We start from the raw sequence: 7,619 nt of genomic DNA on the forward strand, positions 1-7,619 counted from the left end.
TGGGCTGGGACAGGGGGTTGGGGTTGGGGTGCAGAAGGGGGCACAAGCTCTAGGAAGGAGTTTGGGCTCTAGGTGCAGGCTCTGGGCTGGGACAGAGGGTTGGGGTGCAGGAGGGGATCTGGGGGCTGGGTGCAGAGACTAAGATGGGATAGGGGGTTGGGATGCAGGAGGGGGCTTTGGGGGCTGTATGTGAGAGGGGGTTTGAGTGTTGAGTGCAGGTTCTGGGCTGGGACAGGGCGTTGGGGTGCAGGAGGGGATGCAGGGTGTGGGGCTGGGCCAGGGATGAGGAGTTTGGGATGCAGCAGGAAGGCTGCCCTGGGGCTGGGGTGGGGGGCCAGAGGGGAGGATTCCCCCCAGGGACAAGACACTCACCCAGGCCCCACCAGGCTGCTGCTCAGAAGGTCCAGCTGGGATAAGCCCCCCCACTCAGATTAGACTTGGAGTCACCTGGTGGGGGCAGGGAGGCTGCCATGCACCTCCTACCTCTGCAGGCACAGCAGCCGCCTCAGCCTGCCCCCAGTGCCGCTCCTCTGTAGCCCACAGTGGCAGCGGCCAGTGAAGGAGCACCATTTGGAGATGCAGGGGGCAGGCAGAGACGCTCAGGGGAGGCACACATGGGTGGCAGGCAGGACCGGGGGATGCTCTGTGGGAGGCACATGGGGGCAGCAGGCAGGACTGGGGTATGCTCTCGGGGAGGCAAGTGGGAGTGGCAGGTCGGGCTCGGGCAGAAACCCTGCCCTGAACATCGGTGGAGCTGGGCCCCTCGGGGCCCTGAATTTGCTGGAGGCCGGGCACCACAGGCCCATATAACTCATTGCCTCTGGCAAGGTTCATCTAGTCTAACCTCTGACAAGATGCAGGACTTTGTGTGTCTAACCCACCCAGCTTCTCTCTTCCGGCTGGGGTCCCTTGACTGCAGCAGCTCCTCTGATGTCCTCGTTCTCCTCTTTCCCTTGCATCCTTCACTTCTCTGCCCACTGGTTTGCTTCATCTCTGAGTCCTCTCTATATGCCTTGGCCCAGCAGCTACTTACCCAGGCTACACTCCCATTGCCATCCGTGGGGCAGCCTGGGCTGTGAGGGCTGCAGGTTTTGGTCCCTGGTCAATGCAGGTGCTATGGCTCCTGCACACCTACGTGGTGACTCCTGCAGCCCATCACCAAACTGCGGGGCCATATTCTGCAGGGTGGCCTCCCTGGCTGAGATTCTGGGAGCAGAGAACCCCTGGGTCAGAGAAGGAAAATGGCCCCAACAGAACACTCTGTCAATGGCTCCCAGAGACGTCCCCGTGACACCCGACTGTGCAGCCTGGGGGTTCTCCTGCTCCTTTATTGTCACTGTGGGCAAGAGTCTGGCAGTGGGAATGGATTATGCATCTGGGCAAGGGGGAACTGGCCATGGAGCTGAAGGATGACTTGGCTTTGCCCTCCTCATTCTCCTCCTCATTTCCTTTCTTCTCCATAATCACGTGCTCCATTTCCATGGCCAGGTCCTCCCCCTCCTCCACTTCCTCCTCTCTGGCCAGGTCCTCCCTTTCCTTCTCTGTGGCCAGGTTCTCCTCCTTCTTTTTCTCCTTGTCCTCCTCTCTGGCCAGGTCCTCCCTTTCCTTCTCTGTGGCCAGGTTCTCCTCCTTCTTTTTCTCCTTGTCCTCCTCTCTGGCCAGGTCCTCTTGCTCCTACTCCTCCATGGCCAGGTCCACCCCCTTCTCTTCTTCTTCTCCCTCCATCAGCACATCCTCGTCCTCCTCCATTCCTGGGTCCTCCTAGTCTATAGTCAGGTCCTCCACCTTTTCTTCTTCCCCCTGCATGGCCGCATCCTCCTCCTCTGTGACCAGGTCCTCTTCCTCCTGCTCCTTCTCTGTGGCCTCTTCCTAATCCTCCTTCTCTTCTTTCTCCTCCATAGCCAGTACCTCCTCTTCCTTCTACTGCATGGCCACATCCTCGTCCTCCTCCATTGCCAGGTCCGCTTCCTTCTCCTCCTCCTGACCCAGATCCTCCTTGTCCTCCTCTGTGGCCTGGTCCTTCTCCATGCCCAGTCTTCCTCTTTCTCCTCTGGAGACAGGTCCTCCTCCTCTTCCTCCTGCTCCATGGCCAGGTGCTCCTCTTCCTGCTCCATGGCCAGGTCCTCTTCCTCTTCCTCCACAGGCAGGTGCTCCTCTTCCTGCTCCAGGGCCAGGTCCTTCTCTTCTTCCTTTTGCTCCATGATCAGGTGTTCCTCCTCCAGGGCCTTCTCTTCCTCTTCCTTTACCTTCTTCTTCCTCCTCCTTCTCAGTGGTCAAGTCCTCTTCCTCTTCTATGCAGAGGTCCTCCTCCTCCTCTTCTGCTGACAAGTTCTCTTCCTCCTCCTTTCCTCTGCTGCAGTCACATTCTCTTCCTCTTCCTCCTCCTCCTCTTCTGCAGACAGGTTCTCATCCTCCTCCTTGTCCTCTTCTATAGATATTTCCTCCTCCTCCTTCTCCTCTGTGTCCAGGTCTTCCTCCTCCTCTGTGGTCATGTTCTCCTCCTCTTTTATCACTAGCTCCTCCACCTCCTCCTCTTTTTCAATGATCAGGACTTGCTCTTCCTGCTTCTCCTCCTCCTCCTCTGTCTCTAGCTCTTCCTCCTCTTCCTCTCCTTCTGTGTCTGGGTCTTCATCCTCCTCTGCCTTTTCCTCAGGGGCAAGGTCCTTCTCTGACTGGTCCATGGGGGTCTCTGCATCAGAGAGACAAAGGCAGAGGGTGACTCTTGCTGGGGAGAGGGGAAGAGGAAGGACAGGGGTGTGAAGGGATGGGGAGAGCAGATTAAATGTTTTCTCCTCCCATGTAAGCATCTAAAGGCAGAGAGATCCCCACACTGCCCCTCCCGCAGACCCCTCAGCCCCAGGCCCCATGGCAGAGAGATCCCCACACTGCCCCTCTCACAGACCCCTCACCCAAGGGACCCATAGCAGAGAGATCCCCACACTGCCCCTCCCATACACCCCTCATCCCAGGGCGCCATGGCAGAGAGATCCCCACACTGCCCCTCCCACGGACCCTCAGCCCTATGGCCCCATGGCAGAGAGATCCCCATGCTTCCCTTCCCACAGGCCCCTGAGACCCAGGGCCCCATGGCAGAGAGATCCCCATGCTTCCCTTCCCACAGACCCCTGAGACCCAGGGCCCCATGGCAGAGAGATCCCCACGCTGCCCCTCCCACAGACCTCTCACCCCAGGGACCCATGACAGAGAGATCCCCATGCTGCCCTTCCCACAGACCCCCCACCCCAGGGAACCATGGCAGAGAGATCCCCACACTGCCCCTCCCAGATACACTCAGCTCTATGGCCCCATGGCAGAGAGATCCCCACACTGCCCCTCCCACAGACCCTCAGCCCTATGGCCCCATGGCAGAGAGATCCCCACACTGCCTCTCCCACAGACCCTTCACCCCAAGGCCCCATGGCAGAGAGATCCCCAGACTGCCCCTCCCGCAGACCCCTCACCCCAGGGACCCATGACAGAGAGATCCCCACACTGCCCCTCCCAGAGACCCTCAGCCCTATGGCCCCATGGCAGAGAGATCCCCACACTGCCCCTCCCACAGACCCCTCACCTCAGGGCCCCATGGCAGAGAGATCCCCACGCTGCCCCTCTCACAGACCCTTCACCCCAAGGCCGCATGGCAGAGAGATCCCCATGCTGTCCCTCCCACAGATCCCTGAGCCCCAGGGCCCTATGGCAGAGAGATCCCCACACTGCCCCTCCCACACATCTTCAGCCCTATGGCCCCATGGCAGATGGGGACCTTCACTGTTGCATCCTCCCTGCGAGTTGCCCCAAAGCATCAGGAACCCACTTCCCAGCCACTCTCCCCATGCCCCACTGCAGGGGGTGGCTCTGTGACTCCTTCTGATGTCATTGGGCTCACGGGACTCAGGCCAGATCCCTGGGCTGGGATCCCCCCAATGACTACAACAAAGTGACTGGGTGTTAATGGCCCCTTGCTCCTCTCCATGCCCAGGGGGTCTTCTCACCTGCACTGGAGGAGCACTCAAACTCAGTATTGCAAGGAGCCTCCAGAGAGTGGCTGCTCTCCCCTCCGGCACCAGTTGAGCTGCTGGGGCAGCGATCCCCCAGCTCCTGCCCTGGGGATGCCTCCTGCTGGCCCACATGGCTGGGCTGAGGGCTGGCCTTCCAGCAGAAGCAAACCCAGAGCTGCGTTGCCTGACTCCTCCAGTGGGCTGAGTCCTGCCTGTCCAGATGAAACTTGGGCCACCTCCATCTCAGCCTGGATGTTGTATCTCTCTGCTCGACATCAGCCCTGGGGGTTGGTTTCCTCCTGGTGAGCAAGGCCGAGCAGGACCATCTCCTGGGGTGGCCAAGGCCTGCTTCCCATGCCATGGGGATGGAGGGGCAGCTCTCTGTCTGGCGACGCTGGCAGCTGCCTCCCTCTGGCTCCGGGGTCACTTGCAGAGCCTTCCTCCTGAGATATCTTCTCAGCACATGCATCGTGGAACTGATCAGGGACCAGCCATGAGTCTGGGGCAACACAGCCTCTCACCAATGGGCCTGTCTGCCCCTCAGCTGGGGTAACTCTCTCTAATCCCATGCCCCCTGGGGGACACCTGGACTGGGATCTGCCCACACTGGCAGGGCTCACCATGCAGGCTGCTCCCAATGCTCCCCCAGTGTAGGGACCCCCAGGGAATCTCATCCCTTTAGAGCAATGAGGTCAGTGACAGAGACCTGTAGTCAGTCTGGACAGGCGTCATCCTCCTGTAGCCCCAGGCCACACTCCCTCCCGGCCTGAGAAGGCAGAGAACCCAGGTGTTCAGGCTTCACTCGTGAGCCACTGGCAACAGCAGACAGGTTCCCCTGTTCCTCATCCCCCACTCAGCAGCTACCAGATCGAGGACACCCTGACCTCAGTTCCCGACTCTTACTCCCCCTCTGCGCAGCAGACCGTGGGCAGGCAGCTTGGTCAGGGGCGGGTCCATGAGGGCAGGGAGCCAGGAGGTGGGAGTAGCAGTGGAGCAGTGTGGTGGGAGGAGGGGCACCCTTGCCCCAGAGGCATACAGTGGTGCTCCCCGAGCATGGTGCCCCGGTGTGCAATTAATTCTTATTACAAAAAGTAATGCAGTAATTTGGTATAATTAATCACATGCATTAACTGCAATTAATTGATAGCCCTAATTATTATGTTGCAATACAAATATTTGCACTGTACAGAAAAACAATCTACAAGTTGAAGCCTGAAGGGGCATACAAATGTTTAGCATAACTGGCATGTAAATTCCTTGCAATGCCAGCTACAGTAGTACCATGCAAATGTTTCTTCTCCCTTTCAGCGATATTCTCAATGAGAAGTGGGCAGCATTATCTCCTGCAAATGTAAACAAACTTGTTTATCTTTGCGATTGGCTGAGCAAGGAGTAAGACTGAGTGGACTTGTGGGCTATAAAGTTTTACATTGGTTTGTTTACAAGTGCAGTTATGTAACAAAAAATGTCTATGTTTGTAAGTTGCACCTTCACGATAAAGAGATTGCAGTAGAGTACTTGTATGAGGTGAATCAAAAAATATTATTTCTTTTATCTTTTCTACGGTGTATATATTTGTAATCAAACATAATAATATATAGTGAGCACTGTACGCTTTGTATTCTGTTTCAGAGGGGCAGCCGTGTTAGTCTGTATCAGCAAAAACAACGAGGATACCTTGTGGCACCTTAGAGACTAACAAATTCTTTGTGGTATAGGCCACAAAAGTTATTCCCAGATATATTTGTTAGTCTCTAAGGTGCCACAAGGCCTTCTTGTTGTTCTTGTGTTCTGTGTTGTAACTGAAATCAATATATTTTAAAATACAAAAAAAATCCATAAAAATATGGATAATACATTTACATTATAATTGACAGCTCTAGTTATTGGCTTTAGATGGAGCCCAATGGGAAATCATTAGAAATTCTTTCCCAAACACTCACTGTCCTTCTGATCTCAGAGGGCTTAATGTTCATTGTCTGATCAAGACTCACTACTGCCAGGAGTTTGAGAAGTGTCTATCCCTTCACTGGATAGAAGGGGAAACTGAGGTACAGAGACGGGAAGTGACCTGTCCAGGGCCCCAAAGCAGGGCAGTGGCAGAGCCAGAAAGAGAAGCCAATAGCCCTGCAACCCCTGCTCTGAGGCCTGGCTCAAGCCTTCTCCCTGTTGCTTGTTGCTCAGTGGAGCTTCTTGCCTCAGGGGGGATGGAAACTGGGTCTTTAGAATCATAGAATATCAGGATTGGAAGGGACCTCAGGAGGTCATCTAGTCCCACCCCCTGCTCAAAGCAGGACCAACTCCAACTAAATCATCCCAGCCAGGGCTTTGTCAAGTCGGGTCCTAAAAACCTCTGAGGATGGAGATTCCACCACCTCCCTAGGGAACCCATTCCAGAGCTTCACCACCCTCCTAGTGAAATAGTGTTTCCTAACATCCAACCTAGACCTCCCCCACTGCAACTTGAGATCATTGCTCCTTGTTCTGTCACCTGCCACCACTGAGAACAGCCGAGCTCCATCCTCTTTGGAACCTCCCTTCAGGTAATTCAAAGTTCCTATCAAATCCCCCCTCACTTTTCTCTTCTGCAGACTAAATAAACCCAGCTCCCTCAGCTTCTCCTCGTAAGCCATGTGCCCCAGCCCCCTGATCATTTTCGTTGCCCTCCGCAGGACTCTCTACAATTTTTTCACATCCTTTCTGTACTGGGGGGCCCAAAACGGAACACAGTGCTCCAGGTCTGGCCTCACTAGTGCTGAATAGAGGGGAATAATCACCTCCCTCGATCTGCTGGCAATGCTCCTACTAATGCAGCCAAATATGCTGTTAGCCTTCTTGGCAACAAGAGCACACTGCTGACTCATATCCAGCTTCTTGTCCACTGTAATCCCCGGGTCCTTTTTCGCAGAACTGCTGCTTAGCCAGGCGGTCCCCAGCCTGTAGCGGTGCATGGGATTCTTCCATCCGAAGTGTAGGACTCTCTTGACCCCTGCTGACTCCACCTCAAGAGGCCCCTCCTAGCGCCTGAGTCACAAGGGCTGCTGTGCCCTGGGAAGTGTTTTAGTGCCCAATAACAGACTAGGATTGTTGTCCAGGCACAAGGGTACAAATCTAGTCACAATCCCCCAGTACAACACAACAAGTGAGGGAAGCTTATTGGGAAGAGGGAAGAGAGGCCTGGGGCTAAGGAAAGAACAGAAGCAACTAGACTAGTAACCCATCAACAATCACAGCATTTACAAGGGGCTCAAACCCCTGCAACCAGCTCCCTCCAAGCCCCTGCACAGCAGAATGGGAGTTGAGTATCAGTTCTCTAGGGGCTGATGCTGCCCTGTGCTCCTTGGCAGGCTTGAAATTCACAAGGAAAACAAGCAAACATGGGGATTCTTACTGGGTCTTCGGTCTCAGTGTCAGTGGGCACTTCCCAGGCTGTGACGCGTCTCCCTCCGCTCCACTCCACCAACAGCCAACAACCGAATGTAAACCGACCCCTTTGTCTCCGAGCGCTGGTTACTGATTGGCTCCCTCTGCTCCATTCCACCAACAGCCAACAACCGAATGTAAACTGACCCTTTTCCTCTCTGAGCGCTGACTTCTGTTGGCTCTGGTTGTAGCTCCCTG

This window comes from Gopherus evgoodei, chromosome 4 (genome assembly GCF_007399415.2).
Source record: "Gopherus evgoodei ecotype Sinaloan lineage chromosome 4, rGopEvg1_v1.p, whole genome shotgun sequence".
In the NCBI taxonomy this organism is placed as follows: Eukaryota; Metazoa; Chordata; order Testudines; family Testudinidae; genus Gopherus; species Gopherus evgoodei.